This window comes from Pleurodeles waltl, chromosome 11, assembly GCF_031143425.1.
Source record: "Pleurodeles waltl isolate 20211129_DDA chromosome 11, aPleWal1.hap1.20221129, whole genome shotgun sequence".
Lineage (NCBI taxonomy): Eukaryota > Metazoa > Chordata > Amphibia > Caudata > Salamandridae > Pleurodeles > Pleurodeles waltl.
In genome coordinates, this window is record NC_090450.1 from 229,180,097 (window position 1) to 229,199,715 (window position 19,619).

Here is a 19,619-nt window from a genome sequence, read left to right on the forward strand (position 1 = left end):
GGCCGCGTCTATTCGAATCAATCTCGTGCAGGTATCCAGCATGTTTTTTTTAAGGTATCATTGACCTTCCATGAGAATTCACTTGATGTATCCGCAACACACATTTTGAGTTTTTTCACAAATTTCCACAGAAATAAAATTGACACGATTTCGAAAACACCTCAAAAATAGCAGGCGAATAACCAGTCTTAAATTATGTTGAAAGTGATACGACGCTGACGTCGAACGTCGGTGATATGTATCTGCCGAGGGGACGAAGAATGAAGCAGGAGCTAAAAGTACGACTTAATGAAAAGCAGCCAGGGCTGCGGTATCGCTCCATCGCCTCCTCCTCCTGGCTCTGACGCAGCCGGAGCCCCGGGACTCAGTTCCCTGCCTAGCTCTAGATAACAGCTCCTGCTCCAGCGGACACTCATATCCGGCCAATGAGAACTTAAAGCTTCGCACCGCGCTCCGCAGCCTGGGACTCTCATTTCCTGCCGAATAAAAAGGGAGACGCGTCGTTCTGATGAGAGAGGAGTCCGCGCGCAGCACCACGCTCCGGGATAGCACCTAGAGAGGTTAGACCGAATAAGGCTCGACCCGAGACCACCTGCGCTAACCACTAGGCGCTTGAAACAGGACTCACATTGACTTGCTGCACACCTGAACTGTTGCAGAGCAGAAGAGGTGTTGTACCCAGTCAAGCAAGGTACTGCTGAACTGAGGGGCGCTGGCGGACCCGCTGCATATAGGGAGAGTATCTGTCACACACTCGAACTGTTGCGCATTGGAAGATCTATTTGAAATCCATTGGACTATTACACCTTGGGAGAGCAGTACTCCACGCAGAACATTTGCACATTTGTGAAGCCCCAGGCATTCGTTTCAGGGAAGGCTGTTTTTGTATAGCGTGATGCGTGAAACCAGGCTCATCAGGTTGACATTGTAGAGGTAAGTTAACTTCTGTGCCGCTTGTAACCCTAACGATTTACATTTCTTTTCCGTTTTCGTTTGATCTTGTTTTTTTTTTTTAAACACTACCTATTTAATTCTTTCTTTCTTTTTCTCTTTGGTTCTTTCTTTCGTTTTCTTTTTTTTTTTTAATTTCCCTCCTAATTAATTTCATTTTCCATCCCCTTTATTCTTTCACTATTTGGCTTTATCTAAATATCGCACCTACGTTTTCTGCTACAAAAACTTTCTCTCCCGTGTCTTTTCTTCATATTCTGAGGCTTGCCAGTTTCCTACTTTCCTTGTACAATTGCTTCTTTACTGCCATCCTGTCTACCTTACTTACTCATTACTCCTATCTCTTTCCCTCTCTCTTCACACATCCATATTTCTCCTTCTATCTTGTCTTCTGCTATTGGTTTCTGCTTTTCTCCTTTTTCTATTGACCTCTTTCTTTCTTTCTTTCTTTCTTTCTTTCTTTCTTTCTTTCTTTCTTTCTTTCTTTCTTTCTTTCTTCCTTTCTTTCTTTCTTTCTTTCTTTCTTTCTTTCTTTCTTTCTTTCTTTCCCTCCTTCCATGGTTCCTCACTTCTTCCACCGTTAGCTACCATGCCCCATTTGTTACTCTCTACTGCTTTCCCTTCCCCTCTCTCTATTCATCCCACCACTTACCTCCTTCTTCCCTTCCCTTCCCCTCCCCTCCCGTCCCCTCCCCATCCAGGCTTTTGTCTCACTAGCAGCTTACAAGGAGCTTCCAATATTTAATTTCTTCTCTCTCTGACTCCCTGCCCCTCTTAATCTCCACCTTCCTTAACTCACTTTTACATCACGCAAAACAACGCTATCCCCTCTGACAAAAGGAGGAAAATGGCTCATAGGCGTTTGAAGGTATACAATCAACTAGGAGTAACACACCAGTCAGGTACAGGTCAAGTGACTCATGGTGGACAGAGGATCATATTTAGTGATCTACATCTGCCTGACAGAGACCTCTGTGTCTTCACAGGAGCTCCAACCACAGCGACTCCACTGAAAGCACTGTAGCTTTGCAGAGCAGTTGCCGTGTTCATTGCGGCCGCACAGCAAATATTTTTGTCATATGAACACAAAGCCCTGAAATGTTTGTCTTAGTAAAACAACACTCCCTTGCACTCTGTGAGTGTGGGGTCTTTTCTGCAATTTCCTGTTAGAGACCACCTGCTTATCTTTGGCAGTCTTCAGCATGAAAAAGAACAGTGGACAGTCTGTGGTAATCAAACCCACAACACCAAGTCTGTGACGAAATAAGTGTCCTGAAAAGTCAATTTTAGAGTTTCCTGGGATTTATTTTGACATTCCTCCTAAACAAGGGCAGTATGATCTAGTCCTTTGTCTGTATGAAAAATGTAATAATACAAAACCTAACAGAAAATCGCAGAAATCTCATGTGCTAAATGAAAAATCCATATCAACAAGATCTAAGGGCCATCATGTTTTAGATCCTGTGAAATAAATAACCAGGGTGGGTACTAGTGATTAAGTTTGTATTTAGCTTTCAATTAAACAGCAAAGTTGAAAGACCCATCTTCATATGAGAGGTTTGCAGTTACTGCAGGTGAAAACACTAGATCAGGTGTTGGTGGTCATGGGCTTGGAGCAGAAGGTTCTTTGCCATAAAACAACTGTAACCAGCATTTTTAGAGACTGCAAAACCTAATTTAGCTCAGCCATCGCCGCACAAATTTGAAATTGTTTAGTTCCGAGAGTAGACATTATTCTCTTTTACCAAATCCAAGAGAACCCAATGGACAAATGGTCTACCAAGGCAACAATACTAGTGTTGTAGTATGCTAGTCTGTGGAGGAGTCCTCTCTTTTAAGGATGATTACCCTTACCCACCATTTGGAGGCATGCTTCACCATAGAGTACCTTTTCAGACTGATAACAGCCGCCACCAAAGTTGGCGACACCCTCGTGAAACAGGGGAGCTCTTGTGGATGTTTTTCTGGGGTAATTGGTCTTCAATGAATAGGTGTAGTAAGGGATACCGCACTGGATAGGAGTGAAGGTAGAGAACTTGATCAGACCTGATAGAGAGATACAGAACAGCTGAAAATACCTAAAGTAAGACAATATGTTTTATTTGCATTCTTGCCTCTTATGATTAAAACTCAAGGGGAAAACTTCAAACTTTGCTGTTGGCCGACACATTCAGCCCCGTAACTGTCCCCTTTTGAAATGTTGTAGGCGTTCTTCAGGTCCTAAATGTGTAGCCTGTTTTGGGTTCTGCACTATCAAAAATAAGGGGATAATAAGGCCTAATACATGACCCTGTTATCCATTTTTTGGGAACCATATTGCCAAACAAAATACAACTCCACAGGGCCCTATTACTGGCCTAAGCTTGTGGGTCCGAGAGGGGTTAATTCAAATGTTAGTTCCCTCCAACAATGAGGTACTGATAAAGACCAGGATGGATTAAAAATGATAGCGAGTGCTTTCATACAAAGAATTCTGTTTTTCACATTGAGGGACAAGGCACTGACATGACTACCTTCTTAGAACCGGTGCTGCAGTGAGGTGGCGCCCGAGGGCCTCTCCACTTTTCAGGTACTTGAATGTGCCCACCGCGTAAGCTCCCGACCCCCGTTGCCTGGGGCAGGACGCCATCCTGTAGTAGCCAAGGTCTTGCATTTCAAAGATTGGGATCACATCCTTTGTCAAGCAAGAGCCAAAGGAGACATTGTAGAAAAGTACCATCTTGCCTGGCATGTTACCCCCATTTTTACTTGTATGTCAGTTTGTTTTTGCCTGTCTCACTGGGATCCTGCTAGCCAGGACCCCAGTGCTCATAGTTTGTGGCCTGAATGTGTGTCCCTGTGTAGTGACTAACTGTGTCACTGAGGCTCTGTTAATCAGAACCTCAGTGTTTATGCTCTCTCTGCCTTTAAAATTGTCACTGAAGGCTAGTGACCATTTTTACCAATTCTAATTGGCACACTTGAACACCCTTATAATTGCCTAGTATATGGTACCTAGGTACCCAGGGTATTTGGGTTCCAGGAGATCCCTATGGGCTGCAGCATGTATTTTGCCACCCAGTGGACGCCTTGCATAAGAGATGACGGAGACAAATGCCACCAGGTACTTTGCATTTGCTAGGGAGGTTCTGATTTGGATTCGTCCCAGGGTCCCAGTCCAATTGAAATGGGAACTGATTGACCACAAGGGGAGGTATGCCAACTTGCAGGCCGGGATTTGACCATTGCTGGGATATATGCCCTTAATTTGGAAAGAGGACTTTTTTGATGACTTATTTGGAATACCAGCACCACACTTGACACAACCTATCTCTTCGGAGGGGGCTACAATGGCGTAACTGACCCAGCCCTCGATAGGTCCCATCCACCTCTAAGTGATTCAGCAGTATTGGGACTAGTGCAAAAGTTCCAGAACTGGCAGCATCTATGGGGCTTTGTTGACTCCTGGAGACAGCTAAACTCTGGTATAAGGTATTAATCATTTTTCTCGGGACTACACAACCTCCATGTGAGGTTGGATGCGTTTTCCTGATTCCTAGACATGCACGGGTCCATATGACATGCAGAATATCTCTGTTGCACAGTCTTTGATCACAACCTGATGTACCTAAACTGGGCTGGCATAGAAAGAAACTCCCAAGTCATGGACTGCGCCTCCAAGTGGAGGCCTTGGAAGACCCAGTGTTTACACAATCTGTAGATGATGCTATCAGAAATTACTTTGTGGATAATATGCACTCAACAGCATCCATTTTGACTGAGTGGGATGCTTTCAAGGCCGTAAAATGGGATAATTGTATTGCTGAAGTGGTGGGTGTTTAGCATACTCTGCTGCATGATTTGGAGATAAAGGAGCAAGCCCTCAGAGACCCCGCCCTGGGAATAGTGGACTTCAACAGGAGCTCCTGAATGCAAAAGAACACCTCTCAGTCTTTTTGGGGTAGCTCAGAAGCTTTGACCTTCGCAAAACTATGATGAGGGCTCACACAGAACAGGACAAAGCGGGAATGCTATTGGAGTGGCACACAAACCCCAATCCCAGAAGCTTTCTGATACTGAAAATAGAATCAGCCATGGGCGAAGGTCTCTATAGTCTGAATTAGGTCAATCAGAGATTTGGAGCTATTTTGCAACCCTGCATGCAATGCTCCCCTCTCTTGAGCTTCCACAGGGGACTCTGGTTGACTTTTTGGGACCAATAGCACTCCCATGACTGAGTGTAGAGGACACTGAGGGCCTGGGGGGGCACCGTAACCCTGCAAGGGGTGCGTGCTGCCATCGTAGCCATGGCATGGGGCAAGGGGAGGGGACTGACGGCCTTCCCGTCGAATTTTATGCTGGGTACATTGAGGAATCAGCTCCTAAATTAGTGGAATTATACACAGCAACTATGGATGCTGGTCACCTGCCAGGCACCACGCGAGAGGATTTGGTGATTACCCTACTAAAACCAGGTAGACCCCCTCAGGATGTACGGGCTTATCGTCCATTATCAATGCTGAATATGGACTATAAACTGCTGAGCCATATTCTGGCCTCCCGCCTCCTCCCCCACAGACCTACACTTATATATCCCAATCAAAACTGATTAATTCTGGGACTGAATATATCCCTGAATATCCGTAGACTCTTTTCCCTCATGGAAATCATAAGCCCAGATGAGGATTGTGCAGTGATAGTCTCTATAGATATTGAAAAGGCCTTTGACAGCCTCCGGTGGGACTGCCTGTATTAGGTATTGGACAAACTAGTGCTGGGAATTGGCTTCCTCTGGTGGACCAAGCTTCACAGACCCACTTGCTCTGCATTGGCAAAGTAATATCCAACTCTTACGTGGTGGGATGGGGCACCAGGCAAGTATGTCACCTCTCTTTCCTTTTATTTGCTATAGCTGTTGAACCACTGGCCTGTGGAGCACAAATAGAGGCGTTATATCGGGGACTGACATGTGGGGGAATAGCTCATGAAATAGCATTATATGCTGGCAATAAGTTTTTGTTCCACGCTAGCGCTGAGGAGGGATTGCCTGGAGCGATCTTGCTTCTAGAACAATTCAGCACTATTTCACGCCTTAATATAAATTGGCAGAAATTACTCCTGTTCCTCTTAAGCAACCAGATACAATGCCCTTAAGAATTGCAAGGTCTAGTCTGGGAGGGATCCTGTATGAAATACCTTGGAGTCAAAAAATATCACACAGCCAGGGGTGTTCTGGGCGGTAAGATTGGTGCAGCGGTCAGGGCAATCCGTGCAAGTGTAGCCTTCTGGAAAGCCTCCCACTGTCAGTAGTGGGCCGAATTACTATTGCCAAAATGGTCATACTCCCCTGAATGCTGTATTTTTTCACTCCATTGCCCATACTAATCTGAGTGGAAAATTAAATTTTGCTGGCAGCGCTGCTTGCAGCACACAAATACCCCCCACCTTACATACCAGACCTGCTACTGTGGAGCTAAGAGGTGCTTGATACAACTGGTGCCCTAAGGGGAATATAAGGATGGACAGCTTATGGCATATCCTGAGTGGGAGACCCTTACAGAGATGGTGAGCTACTGTCATTAGAAGATTTGTCGAAAACATTTTAAATGCCCCAGGGCTAATTCCTTCTGCACCGCATGGTGGTGATGACGATGTGGGATCACTGGGACAAGGGACTGGTAGACCCGCCTGCACATTACAGAAGATGGACTCTCAGCAGGACCACAGGCAAAACTTTGCCTGTCGTGCTCCTGTTTATACTTATGCTCCTTGTTTATACTGAGACCCACGTGGGAGGAAGACATGGCACTCATGCTCCCTGACCTGCAATGGACCTCTGTCCTAGCTAATACATACACTGACTCCTGCAATGCTAGGTTTAAGCTCATCAACTTTTATTTTTCACATAGAGCATACCCTACACCGGGAAAAATCATGCAAATGTTAGGAGCGCGAGATGTGGGCTGACCTAGATGTGGGGAACAGGAAGTGGTAATATTTCACTTGGTTTGGATCTGCCCTGACTTGTGCGAATATTGGGATGGTGTTACTACATGTATAACACAAAAGGATGATGGACGGAGTGCTGACAATGCAAACACTCACCCCCATTCACAGATCTGGGTTTAATCCATCGTTTTGTTGCTGCCCATGCCATTCCAGTTTGGACCCAGCCATATGCAAATCAGTCTTGACCCTGTTCCCCATGGGAACAGTCCAGCCCGAACTGCCAGGCCAGGTCTTCCCTGGACTGGAAACAAGCATCCTGGGACTGGTTTCGGGGTTTCACCCCTCATCAGCCAGGCTAGCTTGAATCCAGTGGCATGGGAAGCACGGGACCCACGTCTGGGCATACCCTTCCCAAATAGGGCGACATTAGCAACACAAAAGGATGATGGACGGAGTTCTGACAATGCAAACACTCACCCCCAGTCACAGATCTGGGTTTAATCCATCGTTTTTTTGCTGCCCATGCCAATCCAGTTTGGACCCAGCCATATGCAAATCAGTCTTGACCCTGTTCCCCATGGGAACCGTCCAGCCCGAACTGCCAGATCTGCCCTGACTTGTGCGAATATTGGGATGGTGTTACTACATGTATAAACAAGGTCAATGAGAGAACGATTCCTTGTACCTCACTGGCATGTTTTCTGGGGGAATTCCCATCTCCGGTCAAATGTAAAATCACTAATAAGTTCTTTCACTAGTGCTAGCAAAGAGGGAGTTTACACTGAAATGGAAAGCCACTACTGGCCTCCAGATACACAGATGAAAAGAGAGCCCTACTTTATGGGCTGGACATGAAAGTGCAGTATTGTTCCAAGAGATGCATCAGGAACGCACAACGACTGAGAAGGCCAGGGGCTGGCATACCTTAATAGAACGCATGAGGGAACCTGCTGTTGTCTCTCCTGAGAGTTCCTTATTGGGAGATTAAGACTCAAGGGAGGATAAACACTGCTAGTTATAAATGTGGGATGACCTGAGTTGTAAGCATAACTGAACAATGCAAATGTTGGCTCCCTGTCGTATAGGGGAGATGACTGGTACTGTGACCTTGATACTGTTGCAAGGCAGGGAATAGTGGTGGGGAGGGGGAAGCGGGAGGAACAGGGGTTAGGCCAGAGCAGGTTAACTATCACACAATGTTATGCACTACTCACACTCCTGAACAGGCAATGTCTATCTCTATATCGCTACAATAGTACTTGTAATGAGCAACTTTTGCCGTATGTGTTGGCAGTTGACCCGCCTGACACAACCTTTAAATGTTTAAAAACAATTAAAAATTTATTTAAAAAAACAGCTTTTAGTAGATGTTATGAATTTTAATTCTCAACTATCAAACATTTCCTCAATTATGGTGCAAACCTCAAAGTATTTGCAGTTTGTGCAGTAACAGGCTGAGCCAGCCTCTTTGTGTAATACACACTATGGTAGGCTTCTAAGGGCAGTATTTATGGAGGATATGGATCTGGTTATTCGGATTGAAAAACCCTGTATTTCTGAGCCTAGGGTCATTATTGAACTGTATGTCTGATGCACTTTGCGTCAGAGAGCACAGCACCACTGAAGGTGTAGGAATTTTGAATTAGGATTTTATTTTACTATTCCTTTTATTGTTTTCAAACTTCAACATAACAACCATGCACTTGACATCGCAGGCAGCAAAGAAGTATTTATATCCTGACACATATTCATAACATATTTCTATTCCGCAAGTATGGGTTCTCTGATAACACTACATGAAGGATCATTTGAAAATGCTCCCACCAAGGCTACCAAATCTTCTGATGTTTTTAATGCAGTCTCTTGCCTTGTACACCATTTACTCAGTTTTAGCATAGTAGTACATGTCCCTCGTCCATTTTCCAAATCTAGGAGTTGCTTAATTTCTCCAATGACATGATAGGTTTGGGTGCCTGCTGGAGGCATCCCAGCCCTCCAACCTGTTGAGGGCTGGGATTTATTGGCATGGGTCTACTTGCAACTCTCTCCAATGTCTTATGTATTTGCCTCCAATACTGAATACTTTATGGAAGAAAGTATCCAGAGCATTTTTACAGTCCAGATAGTTTGGGCTTCCATCCTAAATTTGCTGAGTTTTAATTAAACCTAAGGAATCATTTGAGTTGGATGATTCTAAGATGCGAGGACAAAGCATGAAGCCATTTTTGTATTCATTCTTTTTTACACCACCAGCTCCCCAAGGTCCCATTTGAATCCAACTCACAGGTTTTATGGGGGTCAGGTGTGTTAAGTATTAAAGATCCTATTTCTGCTGAGCTACTGCTTTGTGAGCTTCAGTTCTAATAGGTTAGGGTCCATATTCAAGAAAAAGTGTCGCATCAGAGCTGATGCCCCGCTTTTTCTGCACCCCTCTACCAGCATTTAAAGACATCATAGTTACACCATATTTATAATACGGCGTATCATGGCGGTCGTTAGCACAATAGCGTCAACATTTTTGATAATATTACGGCACTTTGCTACACTAGCATCAAAAATTTTGATGCTAGTGTAGCAAAATGCAAGTAGGCCCATAGGGTTCTATAGGAGAATCATTTTAACGCCATATTTGCCGGCCTCCTGGCGCCGGAACGCCTCCTTGCATACATTATGCCTGGCGCTGGCATAATGTAGCAAATGCGTTTACAAAGTGGAGCAATGCATGCATTGCACCACTTTGTTAAAATGGCGTGGGGAAAAAGCCACTCTCTTGCCGGCTTAGCGTCAAAAAAATTATGCTATGGTGGTGCTTAAATTTGCCCCTAAATATATAATTAGGAATGTTTATTGTATTGCTTGAATACAGCATTAACTTTGATATCTGTATACTCATTTATTCTAGGCCTAGAACCACGAAGGATGTAGTCATCAGTAGGATTTTGGTGGAGGCCAATCTAGTTGTTAGATCATTAACCAGAGTTTTCTGCTCTCCCCATATGAAGCTTTAATACTTGTTCTTAAAGGGGACATAGGATTACTGTTCACAAAGTTGCTCATAGACGTCAGTGTTTGATTCTTTCACATTTCAGTAGACTATTCCCTCGTTTGAGTAGAGGCTGACAGAGTTCAGTTGGTTGAGTGGTCTTTCTTTGCTTTCCTTATATCTTTTCCTGTTCGCCCAGTAGTATTCTATCATATGATATTTTTTTAATTCTGTGTCAAATAATGGCAGAGTTTTTCCTCCAATGTCTTTCCAATTTTTTGCTTTGCATTTTCATGTTTTCCCATCCTGATTTGGCCACATAAAGGACGTGTTCTCTGCTGGCCTTGATTTTTTACATTGAAGAGGAGCTACTCTGTCAAGAGTTCTGGAATTTGTACATTTTAGGACCCAAGATGCACCTCTGCATTACTGCCAGCGCAAAAGAGATGCTTGTCAGAGAGGTCAAGGTTTCTTGGAATCGGGTGTAATTGACATTTCTTCTGAAATTATCAAGAATAGCGGGTGATCTTAGTTGCTTCCCTTGTGTAATTTCTTCCAACATTGGCTGTAAAAGTGATTAAGAAATGTTCTTCCAAGAAGTAGTGTAACAAGGCCCTATCTAAGACCTAGTGCAAACTTGGGAGAGGATATCTGTTGAAGAAGGCTTAGTGTTTCTACTTATTCCATGTCTTAAGAAGCTTGCATATTCTTCAGGACAGCCCACCAACATTTTAAATCTCGCTTAACTAGGATCATTTGTGAGAGCTTGGGTTCCCATAACTAGACCTGAAAAATCCTTGATGATAAGATAGTTTCCTGGCTTTTCCATAAATTAAGACTCTGATGAATGAGGAGTCGCTGCTGAATGATATACGTCGTGCTGTCTACTGTAAAGAACTGTAATCTGATCTCGAAATATCGCTCCATGCTGGGAGGGCCATTACACATTCTACCACTCTTGTATTTCCCAGGTAGGCTGCAATGTGAGGGGCTGCTTTCAGGGAATGATGGGTTGCCATGACTCAGCATTGCCCCCATGGAGACTGCTATGCTGTGAGGCTCATTTGAACATTTTTTTCCCAGGGCAGATTTTTGTTTTCAGTCTGCCCCTGGTTAAAATACACTCATGAGATACTGGTCACTATTGAGCTCTTCACAATGTAGCAACCCAGATTTTGTCCCTGATTACAGAAATTGTCCTATTGCCTCTCAGTTTGTGAACGGTTTGGGTATTAAGCTTGGTGACTCTCTCTATTTGCAATTTCAGGTTACTTAATTTGTATCCCTGTGCGCTTGTACACCAATAGAACTCTGCCCTCTTATGTCTCTTCTATCTCTGAAAGCATGCACATCTACTATTATAGTCTTGATTTGGAACAGATTGGATAGCTGTAACAGTGTGTGTAAAAAATCAGCCTTTTCTGAGTGGTCACACCTGAGTCTGCAGCTTTTGCTGCTCCCTATAGTTTTGCTGACTTTGGAACTCTGTGTTCGTTACACCTGCTAACTAGTAGTAAAGTTCCTGTGCTCTCTCTTTAAATATGATGAAATTAGCCCATTTCTAATTAGTATAGTTAACTTGCCTATAAGTCCCTAATTTATGGTGTAAAAAGCGCACCCAATGCTTGGATGTTAAATGCTACCTGTGGACTGTAACACTTTTTGCGTCATCCACTAGTGTGTCAAGGAAAACATGTCTTCAGGCCTACTATCATAGCCTGATGCATGAAAGCTTAATATGAAGTATTACCTCATGAAATAAACCTTTTTGACAAGTAACCACCCCTTTTAAACATTCATAAGTCATCCCATGTTAGTGTTGTAGCCTACAAGGCAGGTTGCATGGTATTTAAAAGTGGGGCCTGTAGAAAATTCATATTACCATGCCCCTGCAGTGAAAAACCCTTAAACGTGTTTTTCACTGTGGCAGACCTAGCTGTCATATGTAGAAAACCATAGTACAGACTACAATTCTAATACTGTATCTCAGAAATGGTACCAAATAAATACATTGCTAAACTAAAAATCCAATTCAACTGTGATGTCGAGTTTTTAATAAATAGTAAGGAAAAGTAACTGTTAGAAAGTTACCAGCCTGACATGTTAGATGGCTAAATAGCATAAATTCTCCTCATTGAATAGGGGAGAAAAAGGTGTGATATGCCTCCCAGGAGCACACAATCAATTGATTTGAATGTGCAGGTTGGGAGCTGTGTGCATCCATTGTGATACTACAGTGCCAAATCCTGATTGACAGGATGTTAACCCACATATAACACTTGGGGCATACTTGGAAGGGAGCTGAAATGATGCAAAGCCAATTATTATGGCTCTTCTGTCTGGTTGATGAAAGACCTGCTATTGCCCTACCAGATTTCTGTCTTTGGGATGTTGTGGGTCCAGTGCACGTATTACACAGGATCTTAGAGTAAGACGTGGGAGGACACTAGGATTACTATAGGACACTCCCAAAAACATCCCTAGCCCTCGAGCCCAAGTTTAGTGTCAGTGTTGGTGAAAACTTTTGCCATCTTCACAAATGCCCTGACACATGGCATTTTGGGCCTATTGCAGTAAGGTAAGCGGGAATAGGAAAAAGGAAATATGGGAGGAGTCAGCCCACTCACTAGTTGTGCAAGGCACAAAGGGGGCCCCTTCAAGCATCCTCCTCAGGCCACTTTCTGTACCTGCATAAGATCAGAAGAGGACTAGACCTGCTGTCTTTGACCTGAGAGGAACTCTGAAGATATGGACATGCTCACTTTTGCACCCAGTGCAGACACCCCCAACTTTCATCCTCAAAGTGGAAGTAGTTGCATTTAGCACAGTCAGTGTGCTGAAGGTTTATAAAAGACATTTTCTGGAGCTTCAAGTAATTAGCAATGGAAGATGTTAGTAACGGTGCACTTAGCAAGTATACAAGATTAGCCAGGACTTTGAAGGGAACAGAGACAGGAACAGGTTGGAAACGCTTGGGCTAGGTTTGCTTTGGCAGGGATATCACAAAGGTAGAATGCAGGTAGGCAAGGTAGTATAAATACACATGCCCTCATTTAATTTTCACTAACAGATTTAACTACACCGGTGCCACACTTACCCCAATACTGAACTACTGAACTAAGCAGATGACTCTAACCTATATGGAATGCAGCTGTCAGTCTCCCCCTCAGACTCCCACTGTGCACACACCTTGCACCTCATACAGCTTCGCTGGCTACCCATCCACAGCTGTTTTCAAACCCCTGACACACACACATTCAAAACCTTACACAACACTGGCCCAGCATAACTCAATACCACCTCATAATTCTGAAACCTCCTACACACTTTTGCTCAGCTGGACTCATAGTCAAACACTTTACATGCAAATGCAGCTCCTCATCAGGGAGAACTGATATCCTAACCTGCTCGGAAAGGCTGGAATGACCTGCCACTATGCATCTGCGCCATCCCTTAAATTATTGCATTATGTGCATAGCTAAATACTTGGCTCTTCAACTAGGTGAATCAGTTCTGACTGCTTCTGCGTCAGCGTCAGAATACCCTCCTGGATGATATTGCACTTTACAAACAGAAAACATTACAGAGAACTCTTCACCCTACACTACATGTATGGGTGACATATGTGCCCTGCTTGCCATGTTCATCCTCCGTAAGAACTTAATAGATGTTCAGTTTGCCGTTTGACAAGTGCATTGCAGTCACGGCACTGCACACAGCAGTGGAAACCATGTTCTCACTAACCACCCTGTGTGTCACAAAGTAACGCTCTTTGTAGTTTAGGATGTGCTGTTTAGGGAACTTGTACAATAACGATACAGTAACAAGTGTGGATACATTAAATACTAAAGATACTCTTTTTAAAAAATCAATCTTAACTCAACTAAATGTTGCTCACAACTATATCACATTTGGCTATTTAAACTCATTTACTACTACTAAACACACCTATCTGTTTGTTTACTAATGTACATATTCTAATAGAGTTTTGCTGCAAAATATTCAAAGCAAAGTACATACAAATATATATCAATGGCAACCACTTAGGGTCAACATATTAATCAAACAATTCTATGAATGTAAAACACAAAAGCAAATACAAACATTCAGACACATAAATATATGATACCTCCAAGTTGTTCATAAATCCCTTTTCCATCCGTAATTGCTTTACTATGGAAGGTGGTTAAAAATGTATTTGAGTCCTTGCTCCTCCTGGAGGCAGTAATAGGGGCAGGCTTGACTGGCAGAAAAATCTATTAGTTGGTTTGAACCATACCCAATTTAGTTTAAATAATAGTCCACCTTAGAACAAGTCCCTCTTCACAAGGGCTCAATTGACCTTGGTTTGACCCGTTCCTATCTCAGTCACTAAATCAAGTGGCACATCGTTTTTATCGACACAAGTGGGTTAACTTTGGGTGGTATACATTCTGTGAATTTCTGCGAATTCCGAAAGATTCCATCACAGAAATATAAGGAAAATAAATGATTTCAAACAAAGTTTGAGCTTTGCACGGCAAAAATATGATGTGTCTATGTTGTGCTTTTGGCTCTATCCTATTGTTGGCACTAGGCCTATCCACACAAGTGAGGTAGCATTTTGATCCGAACACTTGCGGGACTGCTGGGTGGTGGGAACTGTGTGGCTTTCCACAGATTCCAGAAATTATCCTCACAGAAATATGTGAGAATGTGTGTCTTTAGTTGAATTTTGAGGCTTGCAAAAGCTTCTGGGTAAAATTACCTGCTGACATCATGCAAATCATTTACATTTGGACTTCTCTGTCTGTTTAGTTTTCTAAAATGTACAGGTTTTCTAGATTTCCCTAGGTACCAACTGAGCTAGGGCTTAAAACCTACAGCTACCCACATGTTCTGTTTTCAGTACAAAAACTGTGATGTGTCTAAGTTGTGCTTTGGGCCCTTTCCTGCAATGGGCACTTGGCCTACCGACACAAGTGAGGTCGGAATTTTTATCAGAAGACTTTTGTAAATGCTGAGTGGTAGGAAATGTGTGGCTCTCCACAAATTTCAGACGTTTTCCTCAAGAAATGTGTGGAAAATGTTTGTCTTTACTCAAGGTTTGAACCTTGCAAAGGCTACTTGATAAAAATAACTGGTGAGAGCCCTGCATGTCATCCCACTGTTGACTACCCTGGTTGTTTAGTTTTCAAAAATGTATAGGTTTGGTAGGTTTCCCTTGGTGCCGTTCGATCTAGGGCTCAACATCTACAGCTACACACATTACAAAAAAGGGTGATTTTTCAGTGGAAAATGTAAAGTCCCATGTTGCATTTTGGGCCATTTCCTGTGACGGAGACCTGGCCTACCCACACAAGTGAGGCACCATTTTTATCATCAGATTTGAGAGAGTGCTAGGTGGAGGGACCTTTGTGGCCCCCTGCAGATTCCAGAACATTCTAAGACAGACACATGATGAAAATGTATTTTTTAGTCAAAGTCTGAAGTTTGCAAGGGTTTCTGGATAAGAACTTGGAAGAGCCATGCAAATCACTTCACCCTGTATTGCACAAGGTGTATAGTTTTTAAACATGTGTGGGTTTGCTACCTTTCCCTAGGGGGCCATTTGACCTAGGACCCAACATCCACAGCTACCTTCATTGCAAAAAAGTTTTCAGTAGAAAAATGTGGTGCCCATTCCCATCACAGACACTAGGGCTTCTCACACAAGTGTATATTGATCTCGATTATATGATGCATATACTCATATTGTTTTATTATTTCCCCTTGTTTTCTTTTTACTTTTTGTTATTAATCTTTTTTTGGTTTCTGCTACTTTAAGTGTGGGATTGCTTGTATTTCTATTATGATGAGAGCAAGTCACCTCACCTTGAAGTCCTTTCTGTCTAGCTTTAAAAAGGTACAGGTTTACTAGGTTCACTAGGTGGTGCCAGAGGTAGGGCCCAAAATCCACAGCTCATTGGTGAAAAAGTAGCATTTTTCAGTGGAGAAATTTGATGCATCCATGGTGCCTTTTGGCCCATTTTCTGTCATGGGCACAGGCCTAACCACACAAGTGTGGTACCATTTTTATAGGAAGACATGTGGGAACATTGAATAGTAGAAGATTTGTTATTATCACTTGGAGTTCACTGCATTTGTGCCTTCCAAATGTAAGCCAGTGTGAAAGAAATATTTTGAAAAATGCCCGCTGAATCAAATCTTTGCATGGGTACCCATAAATTCAGAGATGTACAAATAACCACTGCTCCTAAACTCCATATCTTGTGCCCATATCAGAACTACATAGGTTTCCCTGATACCCATTTTTCACTCTACATATTTTACCATATGAATTGGTCTACATTCGGAACTTGGGGTCAGACTGGGACAAAAATGAGACCGAAGCACCAAAATAAAAGTGGCCCATATTAACAAAGCAGATAGATAAAAAGTGGTAATAGCAGGGAAATCAACAGTGATAACTGCCTCACCTGCCCATAAAACCTGTTTGCAACTATTTCAAAATCAGACTAGCACATCGGGCACAACCAGATTGCCCTATTGGCCAGTCCAACCCTGCAGTTTATAGAGATCCCTGTTTGGTGTATGGGACTGGAGTGAAAAGGGGCTTCACATGCCCACAAGTTTTGCAACCTACACCTTTCTATCTTTACTATTCAGAAAGACCCGTTCAGTTCTCAACTCAAAAGCTGTCTCTGTAAGCGAGTGGTGGCACTTTCTTTATGTTGGACGCAAATCTGCCCAGTTTTTGTGTTTTAATAATGTTGGGGTGTGCTTTACAGCAGTGCCCTGTAGCAGATGATGCTTTAACGAAGAGGGGCTTAAAGGCTTATCAGATTAGTATCTAAAGTGCTCAGAAAGTCACTGGGAAAACTGGTAGTGTTTTTACTGAGGGGCGGTCAGTCAACCCATTGACAGGGGCATAGCTTGGTAAGTAAGATTGAGGGGGTGTGAGCTTCAGATTTTCCAACAATCAGGCTGGCATACAATGTTTAAATACATTATACGACAAGCAGGGTGCCTAGTGGGGCATAAGGGGCAGTGGAAAGGGAGATGAATGCGGTTTGGTAGGCGTTATGAGTGGAAACAAATTATTTGGTAAAATAGCGAACATTTTTTTAGGACTTTCGAAACAAAGAGAGGGAGAGAAATGCGGTTTGGTAGGACTACTAGGAGAGAAAACACAATATTCTGAAAAATAACTAATATTTTTTAGGACTTTCACACAGAGTGTTTGTGCGTTTTTTGTTTGTGTGTATGTGAAAATACCTGCTGTAATCTGACTGATATCTCACAATACCTGACTGAAAGGACCTGTAAACAACTATTTATAAGAAAATACATTTATTGGGGGGTGTAACACTCGGAACACTCTCCTTGAAGCTAGGACCCTGCCATTTGACTCAAGGGGTTTAAAAGAAAGTTATATTACAGAATAGGCACCAAATTGTTAGGTACTTCCTGAGAGAGAGGCCGCAGTGGCGATCGAAAAGTACAGTGCACCCCACCCAAAGGTTGTCAGAGGCAACTGGTAATGTGGTACTCCCTCTTACCTTAACTCAAACTGTTCGTCTGACATGTTGGCCAAAGTGGGGTAAATTAGCGCAGGATGGGGGAGATAAAAGCAAGGGGCCTGACGGAGAGCTCAGGGGCCGGGAAGGACAAATAACTATGCTAAAGCATCAGTCAGCTACCAATAACTGGTTGTTGGTTGCTGATTCTAGCTGGCCCAGGATTAGCAGCTGGCCTGGAACTGGCTGGCTAGGGCTGTCTGCACTGACTGACACCGAAAGAGAGTGCACAAGCACAACCATAAGGTCCTAGGACTTGGAGGCGAGGCTGGGTTTGACGTGCTGCAGGGGCTGGCAAAATGATTTATACCAGGGATGTCATTCATAACGCTTTTGCACTAATACTGATTGGTGGCCCTGTGAGCAAACATGCCACCAGAGGTGGTCATGTGGTGTTCATTTAATTGTTGTTCAAAAAAACAACATTGAATCCATGTTGGTCCTGACTGGCACCAGTAGGCTAGAAATAAGATGTAGAAGTGAGCAGTGATTATAATGGCCAGGCCTGCTGATTTTTTAGCTGGGGACTAATATTGAAGCAAAGCTACAAAACCATCCCACAGTAACAAAACCAGCCCCCAACCTTCCAGCCTCCTTGGAAAATGCCTGATCCCCGGTACGACCAGTCTGGTCATGCCTGTACACAATAAAAACCATTGTATAGTGAAATACAGCTGTTGGCTCTGGGAACTTTGTGTTCTTGGAGAACCTACATAACCTATACATCCTTGCAACTGGAAGGGTCCAGGGGACATAATGGTATATTGCCTTTATAAATCGGCCACAGTGACAAGAAGTTACAGATAAAAACATTGCCACTTCTTGGCAGTTTTTTCAACTTATTTACTATATTTTTGTATTTCAACAGTTAGGGCCTGATTTAGATGTTCGTCAGATTTCCCACCCGCCGCTTGGTGGTCCACTTGCCCTATTTAGATGTTGGCAGGACCATGGTCGAAAGATCGCCACTGTTCCGCTGACTCCACCAGCCTTGGGATCCTGCGTTGACAGAGTAATGAGAAACAGTAGCTGGCAGAGGGACTGCAGCCACTGTCCCCGCCGAGCGGATTCTGATCTACCTTCCCACTAGGCTGCCTGTGGCTGGAAAACTTCCAACCCAAGGCTGGCAGACTGGGGTGGTAAGGGGGTAAAAACCCTCATTCTCCCCCATTTTCATTTATATTTTCCGCTGGAACATGACTGGAGGATCTCTGCTAATGCTTCTGACATTTCAGCACAAGACACCGACCCCGTCATCGCTGAACACGAAGGTGACAAGTACATGGGACATGTACATGAGGGAGTGATGATTTATAGTCGAAGGCGACCCGACCGTCAACGTACATGTAAGTATGCTTTTATTTTTTTTCTTGGGGTCGGAATATGTGCTGATTTAGATTGTTGCATACATTGTATGCAACACACCTGTTTCTACACAGCTATCCAATGGGACACTCTCCATACGATGCTGAACTGCCGCCATCACACCACTAGTACAGCAGGAACATCTAAATCAGGTCGGTGGTACACAGCCAGCCTGCTGCCGGCGGATTCCGATCAGCCAGCAATGCGAAACCACCGCCGTGGCTGTTTGTTTTCCAACCACTATCATCTAAATACGACAGGTTGGAGCCTGCCGACATGAAGGTCTTTTCAGGCCCACCACTGATGCTGCTTGGTGGTAATACTACCAACACCTATATCATGCCCTTAGTTTTTTTGAGGGAAAACCTTGCGGGATCCACACCTACACTCCTTGATAAATTAGGAATTTTATCAAATTTTCAGAAATATATAGCTTTCCTAGATCACACATGGATTTCACACAGAATCAACCACATACTGGCAGTAGGCTGAACCATAAAAGTAGAAAAAATGGGCTACTTCTTTGAAAAATCACAAATCTGTGGTAAGATGTATGCTTTTTTGATTCAGCTCTGCATGTTCCTGAAAGCTGGGAAGATGGTGACTTTAGTGCAGCAAACCATTCTTTGACAAAATATTTAGGAGAAAAAACAGACACTTTAATCTGGAGCACTTTTTTGCTATTTTTCCCCTCAAAAAAACAAATGTAGCTATATTTTGCCTCTTCTCATTCCACACCTGGGTAATCCACAGAACCTGGGTATCTTTAGAATCATCTGGATATTAAAAAAAGAACACAAATTTGGCGTAAATAAAAAGTTATGGAGGTGTAA

General features: G+C 43.3%; 1 protein-coding gene across 1 annotated transcript in view; it reads left to right on the forward strand.

Moving 5' to 3' along the window:
- Positions 1 to 514: 514 nt before the first annotated feature.
- SLC18A1 (solute carrier family 18 member A1) overlaps positions 515 to 19,619 on the forward strand; it is a 128,031-nt gene continuing 108,926 nt past the window's right edge. Inside the window, exon 1 of the mRNA XM_069213456.1 lies at positions 515 to 933. The gene's annotated coding sequence lies outside the window, so the exon portion shown is untranslated. The remainder of the gene's footprint in view (positions 934 to 19,619) is intronic.